We start from the raw sequence: 17517 nt of genomic DNA on the forward strand, positions 1-17517 counted from the left end.
GAAATCTTAAAGGTTCATCCGCAAATAGTTGGGTGCATGGAGAGATTGATGCCGCTTTGGAAAACCAGATTTACTATCTCATCTGGAAAAAATCGTGTGACAGCTAACAAGGTCACGTTTCACAGAGGTGTCTTTCAGGGCAACACCATGAGCCCACTCTTCTTTTGCCTTACATTATTGCCACTATCTCTAGCACTGCGCCATTCCGACGGGTACTTGTGCGGCAAACCTGCAGATCGAAAGTACAAGGTCACTAATGTATTTTACATGGACGATCTTAAGATCTATGCTAAAAACAGAGAGCAACTGCATCTAACTCTGGGGATTATCGAACGATCGCCCTGATTGAAGTCTGGTACAGAGGGTTTCATTTTTGTATGCCAAGACGGTGTCATTTCCAACTTTGCATATCGTCGCCACATTTTGAGCCAAGACATTCCCGATGATAGCTGCAGGGCGTGCCATGCACACCCCGAGCATTTAGCTCACATACTATCTAGTTCTTCAACTCACGCGGGAACGACCTACATTCAAAGGCACAATGCGGCACTAAGAGTGCTTTATTACCATCTCTGTCACTCCTACGGCATTCACCTTAATATCGCTCCTCTAAATGCTCCTAGGGAAATTGAGTCAATTGTCGAGAATGGGAAGTGCCGCATATACTGGAACTTTATATTCTCGACAATTGTTTCTGTTGCTCACTCGAGGCCTGACATGGTTCTTCTTGACTTTGAGAAGCGAACTATGTTCGTTATCGAATTTTCGGTACCAGCTGACAAAAACATCATAGCCAAGGAGAATGAAAAGAAAGAGAGGTATCGACACCTTATAAGGGAGTTGCAACCATTGTACCCGGAATATTCTGTTAAACTGATCCTAAAAAGCATCCCTGCCCACACCGAATTCTGGCCAACTTTGTTTTGAACAAATTCAGGAACTTCAGTCCAATCTTCACAGATGCATAAAAAAAAACACAAAAAGTCTTTTGTAATCCCAACGTTGTGCAGTATTTGTCTCACCCTCAGATCCTTTGAAACCCACTGTAACTGCATATCATACTGCCACCTATAATCAACCACCTATCTCACGGTCGTGAGACGTGGTTGTGGTTGAAATTTTACCGCGATTTCGCTGGAAGCGGGTGCAATTTTCCAGATTAGCACCTGCTCCCGGCGAAATCCTGCTGTTGTCCTTATGACAAATTTCTAAACATATATACCACGATTTCGCTGGGAGCGGCTGCTAATCTGAAAAATTGCACCCGCTCCCGGAGAAGTCGCGGTAAAATTTCAGTTACAACCACGTCTCACAACCGTGCTAAAAAGCTTAACACCTCCAAGAGCGCCGATGATAAGGACGACTAGTTTAACAGAATATTCCGGGAACTATCGTTACAACTCCCTTATAAGGTCTCTATACCCCTCTTTCTTTACATTCTCCTTGGCTATAGTGTTTTTGTCAGCTGTTGCCGAAAATTCGATAACGAACATGGTCCGCTTCCTTAAGTCAAGAAAAACCATGTCAGGTCTCGAGTGTGCAACAGAAACAATTATCGAGTATACAAAGTTCCAGTATATGCGGCACTTCCCATTCTCGACAATTGACTCGATTTCCCTAGGAGCATTTAGAGGAGCAATATTAAGGTTAATGCCGGAAGAGTGACCGCAGGATTTCGCCGGGAGCGGGTGCTAATCTGAAAAACTGCACCCGATGCTAGTGAAATCGGGGTACAATTTCAACCTCAACCACGTCTCACGACCGAAATACCGTGGGAGAGCATCAGTTGAGATACCACACTGAAAGAGGAATTGGTGCGTCTATATTACGAAAGTGCGAAGTTTGAAACAAAATGGAAAAAGGATACAAATTAGGAACGAAATTTGCTGCAAAGTATACTAATTTACAGAAGTCGCACTACGAGATCTCATCGCTAAGGTGAAGGACATCAGGACTAATCTACACGTGACTGAAGACCGAAAAATGGAGATTAAAAAACAGGTTGATTTGGCCTGGAAAAACGACGGCAGTGAACATAAGTTAGAAGAAACCGCGTCAAACGGTTAAGCGGGAGAAATTGATGTTCTTCCTCAACCTATTGATGATCCAAGACTACCACATCCTCCAGAGGTGGATGGCCTTATACAACCAGAGGGAGAAGTAGAGGTTTAGCAAACAAAAAAGCGACGAAAATGGACACACCATATGAGCAGAGATGTTATGCGCCTTTATTGTTTGGCAGAGAAATGTGGGCAAAGTGCGAGGAGAGAACATCATAGACTCTTCTTACTTAAATACCTAGAGCTAGCCACAAGAATAAATGAACAGAATGTGTCAGATCAAAAACGCTCAATATCTGTAAACAGACTTCTTTCGGCTGTTGAAATAACTGCTATCAAAGTGGAAGTGGAGCAGCAGCCTCCTATGAATAAACTCGCCTTGGAAGATGTGGCAACAAAGACTTGATTGATGCTGAAGGAATAGGTGCTAGGGATAATGAACATCATGTACCGGATCCATTAGAACCATATCCGGATAATAATAACGATGATGTGAATAGGGAAATCCCAGAAAAACTATAGCACCTTAAAAGGAATTTTGTTTATGCTTTACTAGAGTTCAGATATGTAGAACCAACAATAAGGCATTCTCTGTTCAAAATGAACATCACAAATGATCTGCGTGCACTAATAGCACATCTCGACAGCAAGGTTTCACCTACGTCATTAAACGCAGCACAAACTGCTTCAGAGGTGCAAATTCTTGTATGATTGCAGCTGTGGCAACCATTAGAACGTTGGGCCAGAAAACTAGGCCTGAAAATGCAGTTTTTGTCCCAGCAAGGGTTCGAGAACCACCATGGAAGATCAAGTTGGATATGGATGTCAGAAAATTAAGGTGCAGATTGGGTCGCTTTACCTCAATATAAAAAAGAAAATAGAACCCGAAAGCTGATAAACCACGTTACTAAAATCATCCACCTTTGGCACAGTCCTATCGTGAACTGAGAGTAGAGCCAAATAATTAGCGAGACACCGAAGTCCTTCAATTGGAAGATATGACTAACTACTGTTCGGGTATGTGGGGAAAAATGAACAGATGTAATTTGGACATTGCGTGGTTCAAACTGTAGAAAGCAAGGGCAAACAATAGCCCTGAAATCCTGAAGCGATAACCCTGAAACCCTGAAACCCTGAAGGGCAAGCAATAACCCTGAAACATCACAGTTATAGATGTTTCAGCGGTCACGAAAAGGGCAAGTAATTTGAAAGCTCCGGATCCGGACATGGTGTACAACTTCTGGTACAAGGAACTGACGAGTGTACATCTTGCATTGGCAAGGTGTTCTCAGAAGATCATTGAACACCCAGATCTGATGTCAGTCTTTATGATCCAAAGTACTACGTATATGTACCTAAAACAACCAGACGCTTAAAATCCATCTGACTTTCGACCGATAGCTTGTCTTGCAACAATTTATAAATGCCTTAGTGCTATTATTGCAGATAAGGTATATTGTCATTGCGACGAGAATGACATTCTTACAGAAGAACAGAAAGGATGCTATAAAAACTCGCGAGGCTGTCAAGAGCTAATCACCGTAGACACGGTTGCCATGACTCAAGCTCGTAAGCATTAAAGGAACTTACACATGACATGCATTGACTACAAGCAAGCGATTCTTTCTTTGCCGCATGACTATTTGCTTGAAGTTTTAAAACTTTATAAAATCTGCTCACGTATTATTGACTTTCTAACCCATGCGATGAGACTCTGGGGTACAATAATCAAGTATTTTGATCATGGACAACCAAGGATAACTAGATCCATACGTTTAACGACGGGTATACTCCAAGGAGACTCCTTCAGAGCACTATGGTTCTGTTTATCGTTGAATCCATTGTGCAAAACACTAAACAGCATGTCTCATGGGTTCAGAATTCATGATAATGAAGATGGACATAAAGTGACCTATCTTCTTTACATGGATGTCACAAATCAGTTTTCCAATGATATCCACATAGAGTTCGGACTAGATAAATGTAGAACAGTGCATTTATTCAGAGGGAAGTTAGGGACCGCAGAGTTAGAGAACGAGTTCGAAAACGACATCGACGCAATGGCTGCAGGCGAATCATATAAATATCTCATAAATTAATATGGTCATAAATTGGTCTAACACCGACCTTGAAAAGTTAAACAGAATTATTGGCGTAGAAATGACGTAGCACCGAATGCACCACAGAAAGTCAGTGACTGAAAAGGTAGTTCTACCACGGCATTTAGACAGTAGGGGCGTTGTAGGTGTCAAAAAACTGCGAGAGCTACAAGTTAAACAGTTGTGATACTATTAACAGCAAACGAAATGTTGCGCTTCACAGCAGCATCTGTAAAGCAGATCTTGCTTATACGCCCTTAAATTTATCCTCAGATGGGGCCTTGCATATCGGGGCAGAAACCATGGAGGGATTAGAAATACAATGAAGGCAGAAAGCCATACATGGCGAGCACCCCAAAACGTTAGATCAAAATGAAGTGGATAGTGAGGCATTCAATATTTGGCTCAGAAAGGGTGTTTTGTGTCCAGAGAGGGAAGGATTCGTCATTGCGATACAGGACAAGATTATCAGCACCATGAATTGTCGAAAACACGTGTTGAATCAAGACGTGGTTGACCGGTGCCGATTATGTGGAGATACGAATGAATCCATCGAGCACATTATTGATGGCTGTCGCGTAATGGCTCAGAGAGAATATACGCACAGACATAAGGATGTATCGGGCATTATACATCAAGAACTTGCCCTAAACCTAGGACTCTTAAGAGAATGGATGCCTTTCTATAGATACATTCCAATGCCCGTTTTAAAAAGTGAAGATTACATCTTATATTAGGCTTATACTATCCAAAGAGATCATTACAGCCAGGCCAATCGACTTGACATCGTGATGCAAGTAAAAAAGGGGAAAGATTCTACATCATCGACATTGCTTGTCCGCTTAGCCGAAATTTGCAGTCAACCTATACAACCAAGATCCACAAGTATAGCGTGTTAAGGCATGAAGTAAAGACCATATGGAGGAATGTGAACCATGCATCTATTCATCCGATTGTGATTTCAGCTACAGGAAATGTGCACGCAAGATGCACTGAACATCTAGAACATTTAGGAGTCAGTAGGGTATTGGCAGCAGCTCAGAAACCGGTTTTATTAAACACCTATCGCGGTGTAAGAAACTTTCTTGACCATCAGGAAGTGAGCGACTAAAAACTCGCGGGGTGGCAATGGTAGCTCTAAGAAAGCATCCAGAGGTGACTGTTGTCACCTCCAACGCTCGTGGCCGCTCGTATACCTACAACATCATCGCAGGAGGTTTCAAGCATCATATTAAATTAGATGAATTAACTTATCTCATCAGTCACTTGACTTAGTCCGTGGTTATGATGTATAACCGGGGTTACCCAAGTAAAAGTTTAATAAATAATAATAATATTAAATTGTTTACATGAAGCAATATGAAAATAAGCTGAATACAAAATTTAATTTTACTTTCTAAACAATTTTTGTTGAAAATTGTTCGTCTGTTAAACAATCTGATTATCAAGATAATATCTATTATGCTATTGAAATTATTATTATGGATATTTCTCAAACGATTGGGTTGTTCGGAAACTAATTTCGCCTCTTTAAGAGAAATTAAGTCTGATTCACTGATATATGAAATAGACTTTATTGATTTATATATTGAAAAATTCTTTTCCACAACCTTTAGCTACATGAAATGATCTCATGGTTCGCAATAGCGTTTCATATAGGGAAACACGGCTAACGGCGTATCTACAAGAAAAGTGCAATTACTTTCCAAACAACCCAGACTTTTGACAAAAATCTTTGAAAAGTAATATTATTTTTTAATAAATAATTTTATCGTTTGTTTTATTAAGGGGATTTGTCACATTTAGTAAGCTTTGAAATTCTTTTTTGAAATTATGAGCTTTGAGAATGAAAAGATTGTAAATCTTCAGTACATCAAAATTGAGTGCTCATAAAATTCGACACTTCAAAGGTAAAAAAATAGGCAATTTTATAAACAATTTCATAAGTTTTATAAAATTAATTTTAAATATAGATAGTTTCAACATATTGAATTCAAAATTTCTAATTTTTCAGCTCATAAACTTTTAGGCTTCTCAAATTTGTACGTTTTTCAAGTAATAAATTAAAAAAATTTAAGTCCATTGAAAAGGCGTCACATTCTAAACTTTGCATTCCCTTCGAAGTAACTAAAATTAGAAATATGTGAATTTTAAACCTGCAGCCCACAAAATTAAGTTCAAAATCATTTTGTTAATGTAAAAGATCAGAAGTTTCGAAATTAAAAAAAAAGTAAACATTTAAAATGCAAACCCTTTGAATATAACGTCTCCGCAATGAAACTTAGTTAACAAGAAATTGCGATTTATTTGTAGTCTGAAATACAATACTTATAGTGTGAAATACAATACTTATAACCATTTTTGTCAAAAACTTTGTATGCGTGCAAATGCTTGACAAAGAAGCAGCATAACCTTTTTTTGAAAATAATTTGCCATTTTTAAATTCTCATCATTTATGATTGAGAAAGTATTAGAATTGTCGGAAATTTGGCATCACACTTTTTCAACGGATCTCCACGTTTCGAGACCCCCTGAATCCGAAAACCAGGTTTTCACGATGGCGTCTGTCTGCCTGTCCGTTCGTATGTCCGTCCGTCCGTCCGTCCGTCCGTATACACGATAACTCTAGAAAAAAAGAACGAATCAAATCCATCTTTGGCACACTTTTCTAGGTCCTAAAAGAAAGGACGAGTTCGTTAACCAGCCATTTTTGATAAAAATTCAAAAAGTGAGCGCATTTTGAAAATTTTTGAGACCACTTTTTTCTGAATTTGAAAATTCTATGCACGGATATTTATAGTATTGAAAAAAACAAACAATGTATCCTTATGACTTTCTCGATAAAAAGAAAATTCTCAGAGTTATAGCGTTTTCAAAATTTTGTTAATCAACCGAAAATAAAAATTTGTAGCCGAAAAATGCACGATATGAAAAAAAGTCACAAGAAGAAAAACATTTCTTTTTGAAATCCCTACAAGATTATCATAACCAATTTTTGGATTTTCTTCAAAAATCGAAAATTCAAATTTTGATTTCACAAAAAATAATGGAAAATAAAAAATTCCATTTTGTGGACAAACTATATAGGATACGAAAAAAGATGAATTAACAAAAATGGTTATCCCAAGAAAGATCTACAATTTCGTTAAGAATCACTTCTTGATAGGACGCGTACTTTTTGTTTTATTAGTGAAAAATAACGTTGAAAAAAAATAAAATAAGAAATAATTTGTGGAAAAACGACGAAAGTCACGAGAAAAAAATGCAACAAAACCTGTTTACAAAGGTCTGACGGAAATCGACACAACATTTTTGACGAAGTTGCCTAAGCCGGGATAAGCTGTCGCTGATTGTCTCAGTTTCTCACTTTTTGAACGCGAGTTGCAAAATTGCGATTCCATTACTGAGACGGTCACTTTTCCCGTGTTTTTAATTAAAATTTTTTTGATTGACATTTGAACTAGTTTCTTAAAAATTCGTCTTTTTGGTTGGAAAACGTATCTTTTTAATTATCAATTTCATCTTTCTTGAGCAAAAATGCAACTGTGCTTGCAAATTAATCTGTTTCGGTTGAGGGTTCAGCACTTTGATTGGAAACTCGTTTTTTCAAATTAATTCGACTGCTTTCAATATGTAATTAAAATTTTTTTAGTTGAAATATCAACTATTATATTTTTTGATCAGAATTTTACTTTCTTGGTAAACCTAATGCTTAAATTTTCTAACAAATTATTAAATTTTGGAATAAAAAAGAGTAATTTTCTACCAAAAAAGATTAATTCTTATCAAAAAATATAATAGTTGATATTTCACACGAAAAATGTTTGAATTATAAATTAAACATGACATGATACTTTTTTAGAATAAATAATTAAACGGTAATCACAATCCATTCTTGCTTTTTAATGTATTCTGTAATGAATTATAAGTACTCAGGGCGCTACGAAAGTTTTGCAATACGCGAAACCTTTTCACGCACAACAATTTCCCGATGGTAGAAACAGTTCGAAAGGGGAAATTTCGGTCTCGCGGATGACTCGCGCTCAGCTCGACCCCCGGAAGTGGTGACATCGGAAAACATCTCATTAGTGAATAATCTACTGAATGATAATAGAAGAATCACGCACCTGCAGATAGAGAAAATGTTACACATTAGTGCACCAGCAGTCCATCGAATTCTGCATGAACATTTACATGTTAGGAAGGTTTGTACTTTATGGGTACCACATGCTTTGACCGAGGAGCAAATGGCAGCGAGCGTAAAGTGGTGCCAAAAAATGCTAAAAAGATTTGAATCGGGATCTTCTCGGGATGTAAATAGTATTATAACAGGCGACGAAACCTGGCTGTATTATTACGATGTTCGAACAAAATCACAAAATAAGATCTGGCTATTTGAGGGTGTGGATGCTCCAGTGGAGTTGCGGAAGTCTCGATCTGTAAACAGAAGAATGATTGCTGTATTCTTTGGGAAACGTGGCAATGTGAATAGGATCGTACTGGAAAACCAGCGTACAGTCACCTCTTCCTGGTATACTCAGGTATGTTCACCCAAAGTCATAAACCAAGTCCAAAAAAATATCAGGCCAAAATCTCGACTCAGCACCTGGCGATTCCACCAGGACAATACACCGGCTCACTGAGTGAAGGTCATAGTAGCTTTTTTGGTCAAATCTGGACTGATTATTCTAGATCACCCTCCTTATAGTCCAGATCTTGCTCCCTGTTACTTTGGTTTGTGTCCGGAAGTAAAGAAACAACTAAAAAGGCGTCGATTTACTAACGAAACTGACCTTTTGACGGCGTGGGACCAAGCGTGTGCAGATCTTCTAGAAGAAAAGTGGCAGGGTTGGTTCGATGAATGGTTTTGACTTATGGAAAAGTTTATTCACTGCGATGTAAAGTACTGCGAAGAACAATAAAAGGTTCGTCTGTATTGCAAAACTTTCGTAGCGCCCTATGTAAATTGTGCCATTTTATTTTGATAAACCCCATTGGATTTTCCTTGTCCCAGTATTGGCTTCTTTGGTGTCCCACTTAAGGATATGTTCCAAAATTTGTGTCCCACTAATGGGCGATCTAACTAGCTTTAAAAATATCCATTTATATTAATTTACTATAAAGTTACTAACGTATTTTTGTTCTAATCGAGCAAATAATGTCTTAGGCACTTATTATAACGGTTTTTGACTCTTAGTTTTTGTCTCTTAGTTCTTTGATGTCTCGTCTCTTAAATTATCTTTAGCAAGAAATGTAAAACTTCGTTTAAAATAATATAAAATCTAATCAGATTTCTATTATAATGTACAAAATTATGTTTTAAATCCTATCTCTTTCAAATTCCACGACTGTCTTGTACACTCTAGAGAAACTCTTTCAAATTATGGTAATCTTTAGAGTATTTCTTACAGGTCGAAAATTCCAATTTCGTTTATGTTTGGGTATATCGTAGTTGAATCGATTCTAAGACATGGTCAATTTTCCTTATCGGCCCAAGAACGGTTTTAAGGGTAGTTTCACCCCCACACACGTATATACTCTGAATTTTAGATGTATTCATCGTTTTACAGTTATAACACATGGAAATTGATACTTCAGTACATATTTTGTTGAACAACTATGAAACTTGTCCAGATTTGTCTTTTTAACCCTTGTTGGAGGGGTTGTACTACCCCGTTGCATGTTTAAGAAATATAAAAATGCGCCAAGTTGGCAAATTCATTAAGAATTATTCGAAACATTTTTTCACTTGACATGTTTCATTAATAAAACACATATTCTTTACTATGGAGTTACGATCATCTCTAACAACTTTCTCAACCACCGTATTTTCAGGGCTGAATCATCCCTTCCCACAAATAAAAGTAAAAAAAAAACTAGCAAGTCAAAATATCACGAAAAATCACAAAAAATGTATTAAGTGTTTGAGAACCGTGATATAATTATGCAAGCTTTTCATATACTGGGAAAATCGATAAAAACTGAAACCTGCGTACACGCATAGATGAAACTTATGAAGCTTACCGAATCATTTCAACTACGCTTCTTTCACGGTGTAAACTACACCCAGAGTAATGATTATCAGTTAAGGGAAACTTACTAAATTCGAATTGTAGTTTAAGGGGGAAGATACCTTTAGAATTTCCAAAAAATCGAATTTTTCTTTCTTTCATATTTTGAATCTATAATATATCAAAAATATACTGGAAAAACGTAAAAGGAAAATATTAAATACTTATGGAGATATTGTCAAAAATGTCAGAGTCCCCATACTGTCCCTGATCAGGTATTCGGAGCGCTTGGGTCGGAGCAATGTTTCTTTTATAATAGGTTTGTATATATATTTTTTTGCGTCCCAAAAATTCTGCGAAGGCTGATTGCTACGTTACTACGTTTATTACGTGGATCCGGAATCTCCGATTGATCGGCCAGTCACTGAAACTAATAGTTATGCCGTAACGAATCTTTAAACTCGGCTATTTCGAAATTGTCTTTTCAACAACTGCTCGTGCTGTAACTTAAAAAGTTATTGGCCGATTAGGCTGAAATTTGTAGAAGTTTCTCTTTATGGTACTATCGGAAGGATGTACCTAAAAGTTTAAAGATGTCGGGTTATTAAATAATTTTCTTAGAGTCAAAACTGTTGAAAAAATTTCCGAAAATTTGAACTTTCGATTAAACAGCCGATATAAAATTAATTTTCAACTTTTTAAAATTATTTTATAGGTTTATCCTTCCCTTTAACACATAATTAATCGTATAAAAAACCTTTTTTATATCAGAAAAATGGAAAAATCTTGAAAGCTGCAGCAGTTTTCGATGCCTCGGTGCAGACGCTTGGTTTCTACCCCTATACGCAATTGTCTTCGGAGTTTCGAACGTATTGTTCATTTACTGATGTAAATAATAATAGTTATTCTTGAAATGTAACAAATACATTGATCCTGGTCTTAAGTTTTTCGACACCAACGATCAATAAGTGGAACATAAATATTTAAAATAGCTATTATCTGTCAAGATACATACTTCGGAATTTTTATTAAATTTTATAATCAGTGCGGTTTATTACACATTTTCTTTGATTTACTTTGACTGATTTACAATAATAGGACAAATTTGATATTATTACGCAGCGATTCATTCTTATTAAAATAGAACCTTAAAACCGTTTTTGGGCCGATAAGGAAAATTGACCATGTCTTAGAATCGATTCAACTACAATATACCCAAAATTGAACGCAATCGGAATTTTCGGCCTGGGAATGTTTCCTTGTTAGACAAGAAATCTAAATTCTAAAAGATGGTTTATGAAAATTCAAAACGTGATTTTTTCAACGAAAAAAAAATTATTTAAAAAATTATTGTTATATAACCTTCATTTTTTAAGTTATTAAATTCGACAACTCGCGCACACAGTTACTTACACATGTAATCCCACGCAGTCTATGCGGTATGCACTCGCCACCGTGTTTTAGCATTTCAGCGTTAATACCGTCTACCCTGGCAGCCTTACCGTTTTTCAAGTTCTTAATTATGTCCCTAACCTTCATGACAGAGACTTTTACAATTAAGTTTCGAGTCTTTAATCATATCTATATCTATTTCTTTCCTCATTGATAAGACTTGCGATGTTCAAAGTTCTCCTGTACGCTTCTCTCTTTGCTTTTTGGTCAGCCTGAATTTCATCATTCCACCACGCATCGCCAGACATTCTTCCTACAACTGCAGTATCACACACTTCGATCGTACATCTAACAAGGATGTCCCGTAACTTTGTCCAGGCGCCCTCTATATCTTTTTTTTTTATACGGTCCTCCCATGTTGCCCTATCTATGCTTTCGATTATCTTATTTTGGAAATCTATTCGCACATCCGGCTTCTGTAGGTTCTTAATTTTGATTTGCGTCTGTTTTGCTTTCTTGGTTCTCTTTTTTCTCCATCCCCGACCTAAATTAATTTTTGAGATCGGAAGGTAATTATCAGTATTACATTCAGGACCCCTCATGACCCTTGTATCTTTGACTAACTCACTTAGTCTTTCATCCGCAGCAACAAAGTCAATTATACTGCGGCTATTTCCCTTAGACCAGGTGTACATGTGGATCATTTTATGCCTAAACCAAGTATTTGTAATAAACAGACCCTTTTCTAAGCATAGACCAACTAATCTATCTCCGTTATAGTTTGTTCTTGGATCCCCAAAATTACCTAATACTCTTTCTGTATCCTGATTTTGGATGCCCACCCAACTGTTCATGTCACCTAGTAGAACTATTCTTTCCCCATATTCGAAAATATTTATTGTGTCATTTAAAGTGTCACAGAAGGCGTCTTTTACTTTTCTGGGATCACTATCAACTGGCGCGTAGCATGCTATGATAAATATTCTTCTGATTCCTACTTTCATTCTAGGCCACATCAGTCTGGAAGATACGAAACCATGGCGTCCGAGATGCTGCTTTGCTCTTTCATTAAAAATCAGACCTACTCTTTGGTTACCATGTGATTCACTGTCTGCTCCTGACCATATTTCAAATCCGCCTTTCAACACGCCGTTTTTCATGTCTTTGGTTTCGCATCCCTTTTTCTTTGTTTCAGGCACGCATAAAATATCTAGTTTCCTCACGTCCATAGTTTCACGCAATTCTTTTACCTTGAGATCATTAACCCCCCTAGCATTCCAAATACCCAGTCTCCATTCGTCGCCTGAAACATTACCTTTAGATTTTCCGTGTGCATGCCTTTTGTCAATTAAAGTTCCAGTCCTTTCTGTGGCTATTTTTTAGTTTGTATTATTCATTGTTTAGATTATACGCCCAACTATCACCTTTATGCAATAAGTTTATTTTCTGAGTCGAAATCATGTCAAAGTTAAGTAGCAAATCGTCATAGGGTGGAGATTGTAGTTATAACGTCAGTCCCACCAAAACTTCAGTTAATAAGGGAGGGTTGGGAGAGGGTGGAGGCAGAACTGGAATCGAGAGAGTCGTCTTGGGTTTCTGTTTTTATTTTGATGCTCAGAAGTTCACCCCGCCCGGTTCAAAATCTCAGCGTTATTTGTAGTTTGTAGGTTTAAATTTTTTCATCGTAAAATTATAATAAATTGATATGAATTATTTATCTTTAAGGACGTTTGCGGATTTCCTAGTAACTGCATAACGAAACACAATTTTAAAAAAGGGCATATATTCAAAATTTAAAATGTTCTATTTGGCTTTTTCTCCAAACCCAAGATACATGACCGGCCTCTTTTAGATTTATTACGAAACTGCTACAAAAGACACAAGAGAACGTAAGAGTAAATTTACAACTACGTCACACGCCACAGCCGTATTATAAACATGAAAGAGTACTTAAGAAAATCATCTTCTTTAAAGTCCTTTCAAAACCACACAGAAAATCGCCGATCCTCCAATGTACACCGTAATCGGTGTTCAATAGAATTGTCACAAATTTGAACCACACAGGTTCATTCGGAGAATCTAGGTGAAAAGCATCATTTAGAAACTGTTTTTTCTCATCCAGTGCAACGTGAAGTGTCGTCTACAAACTGTAAGTCAGCTGTCAAGATCATTTTGTCGGTGTTTATTTGAGTGAAACAGATGTTAATAAGCAGCTAAGTTATAATAATAATTACCTAACTCTTTATTTCCTCTCATTTATCAGCGACTAAATAGTTGTAGAATAAAAATATTATTAGGCGTGATGTAATAGGCAAATGTTAGGTTAGTCAAAACCTAATATATGACATTCAAACCACCAAAGTCGGGATGTACAAACTAAGTCGTGACCGTCTGCATCGAAATTGATGCCTGGTCGTTCGAACAAATTTCCACTAAATTTTCTGCGGAAGTTTAAAGGTATCTTAGATATCTAATCTTGCAGCGGCTAATGTCATACATGAAAGATAAGGTAAATACAATTGTATAATAAAAACAGAAATTTGTTTTCCGCGATGTGTAGGGATGGAAATTTGCATGAAACTTTAGCCTGATGAAAAGTTTCAAGAAACATTGGGAGTTTCGTGAAACATTGCAATGTTTCAAATATAGCGGCGGGATCATTAAAACGGATAAGATAAAAGCCTAGTAGGTATTTTCACTTCAATAAACAGCAAACTTCACTTCGTCGATTGCCGAGGGGAAAATAAGGGACCAAATGTATGGGATTCAGTTCATTTTTGCCCTATTTTGCAAACATCTTCGTAAAAGGTAATTTTTTCTATATACGTGTAGTTAAAAAATAGTTTTCATTCTTTAATTACTATTTCATGAAATAATAAAATAATAATAATGATGATTAATTACGAATATATTACAGAAATGAAGTTTTGATCCATTTTTCCCCCTCAGCATTTAACAAAGTGAATTTAGCTGATGGTTGAAGTGAAAATACCTTATTGAGGCTTTCATATCCCAACTTTTTTCTGCCAGCCGATTTGATTTATTTTTCCGGTTTGTACATGTTTGGTTTGATGCATTGCAGATTTTTTGATTCGCGTATATTGAGCACTGACACAAATTTTGGATTAAATCGTCTAAAGCTTATAAAAATTCAATATAAGCAATAAAATTTGCGAATTCGTTGCAAATAAAAAATTTAGCATCTGCACACACGTAATCTATAATTATTTTTGAAGCATTTTTAGCGATTTCTAGCGGAGAAAAAAGAAATTTTGAACGTCGATAAATTCGGGATCACGTGACTAAGTTCGTTCATGAAATTTTTGTGTAGAGATTGAAAGGATTTTCATTTTTTTTGGTCCTCACTACGTCCACACGGATTGAGATATTGTGTTCAGAATTTAGGAAGTTATACAGAAAGCATTAAGGAACATTTGTATGTATCAAAATGTTTATAATTACGAAGATAGTTTTCTAGTAAAATACTACAGGAATATAAATAAACTTATAATGTCGACAAAGTAGATGCCTCGATTTGAAAAAATCGAGGAACATCTTAGAATGTGATACTAGAAAATCCGTCCAAGTCCCATCTTGAGAAATGTACATCTTCAGAAAATAATTAAAATTTTGTAATGATTATATATTCTTGTGGATTTTCTGTACTGGCGTGAAACAATTCTAAGAATAAAAATAAAATTTCGCCCGGGGGCGAAAGACAAGGCGAGTCCGACGCTGAGTCCCGCTGGTTGGTTCACTGTTAACAATACTTATCAGCTGATCGATTCAACGTCAAGAATTATGAAAGTTGGTTGTAGAACTCCGACGAACAAATTTTAGCACATTGCTGGTGTTACTATGTTTCCAATTTGAAATTTATCTTTTATTTTTAGGACCAAAAAAATGAAAATCATTTTACACAAAAATTTCATGAACGAACTTAGTCACTTCATCTCGACTTTATCGACGTTCGAAGCTCTTTTTTTCTCCGCTAGAAATCGCTAAAAATGCCCAAAAAATAATGATAGGTTACGAGTGTCACTTTGCGTGTGTGCAAATAGTTATTTTTTGATTTGCAACGAATGTGCAAATTTTATTGCTTATATTAATTTTTTTCAAGGTTTATACGATTTAGTATAAAATTGATGTCAGTGCTCAATATGAGCGAATCAAAAAATCTAAAATACGTCAAACCAAAAATGATATGCAAAGTGCTATAACTCGAATGGTACTTATCCTATTCCATCAATTTATAAATAAACTTGTTTTTAAATTACCATTATATTGATGTATACAAACTTCTTTAGTGCTTTTTATTTTATCTGTCAAAGTTGAAACACGATATCTCAATCCGTGCGGACACAGTGAACACCAAAAAGAAAGTTCATAACCGGGGACTAGTTTGGTCACGTGGTCACCGAAGAGCATACCCTTAAGTAAATAATTATTAAAATGTCCACAAGGATATATACAAATTTTGTAACTTTGATTTCAGGTAAAAAAAATACAACACATATATTATATTAATAACAGTTTATTTTCAGTGAATTCCAAAGACCAAATTATATTTTACAAAACATTCAAATTAAAAAGAAATTTCTTGGAAAAGTGATTGAAAATAATTATTCATAAGTTTTTAATATTTTGTATGTATTTTTCTGGGAACTCATATAATTATATAACCTATAAATACATAAATTATCACGACAGCATTGTAGTTATGCTTTTTTTTTTCCTTCAAGCGTCGTTTTGTCACATCTCAATCGAAAAGAACAATCTGAAATTTTGTTTTAGAATTATTCTAATATTATCACTATTATATTCTGCAATTAGCTTCTATATATCAAGCTGCTGAAATATCATATGGTATTTAAAAAAATGTATCTATTAACTAATATTTTGAGAAATATTAGTCAGTCTATCAAATTCAATGAAAATAAACTGTTATTCATAAAATATATGTGTTATAATTTTTTTTCTTGTCTGAAGTCAAAAGTTACACAATTTGTATACATTCTTGTGTATATTTTAATAATTATTTATTTAAATTACAAGAATTGTTTTTCAATGTAATTTTGAATCGCGCTTCAAAGGGTAGACAACCAGCGCTCAGCCCTAACGCACGCATGGATGAAAATGATTATCATTTTATTATTGCATTAAATAGTCCCTAAAAAAGAAAAACTATTTTTCAATTGCACTTATACAGAAAAATTACTTTCTGTGAAGATATTAGAAAAATAGAGCAAAAAATAACCGATTCCCATGAATTTGATCAATTGTTATCCCCTCAGTATTCAACGAAGTGAATTGAACTAGTGATTGGAGTGAAAATACCTTATTGTATATGTAGACGGTCATGACTTTTTCTATACATCCCGGCTTTAGTTTAAATGTCGACGGGCATGAATAACCTAACTTTTGGAAGTTGCATTAGGAAGTTATAATTTTATTCTAAGTGACTGACACGCCCTATTAAATGAAGGAAATTTGAAAATTAGGTAAATATTGTTTCAATTGGTTTCCTTATTAACAATTATTTAGGCTAATATTGCAAAGCAAATAGTTGCTTTGACAGGTATTCAGGTGGCTGACAGCGCGGTTTAGAACTCCACAACTCTGCATGAGCCAAAATTCAGTCTCCAAATGATACTTTCCCCTAGATGTCCCCATGGGCACCTACGTTCAGAGGAATACATTTGAGACTTGAAAACTCTCTCAAATGATCATTGGGAGCCCAATGAAATTTGATCTGCAATAAATTTAACACCAGCGTTTTTCTGTGCATTGAAACTTTGTAAATACATCGTCTAAGGAGTTTAATTTGATAAAATTTTCTGCATTTTTCAATACACAGCCAAACTTTTCACCAATGAAACAGTACAATTTTTGAGTTTTCAGCTAAGTGCACAGATAAATAATTTAGTTTATAAAATAAATAAATCAATATGTATA

This window comes from Belonocnema kinseyi, chromosome 6 (genome assembly GCF_010883055.1).
Source record: "Belonocnema kinseyi isolate 2016_QV_RU_SX_M_011 chromosome 6, B_treatae_v1, whole genome shotgun sequence".
Classification (NCBI taxonomy): domain Eukaryota; kingdom Metazoa; phylum Arthropoda; class Insecta; order Hymenoptera; family Cynipidae; genus Belonocnema; species Belonocnema kinseyi.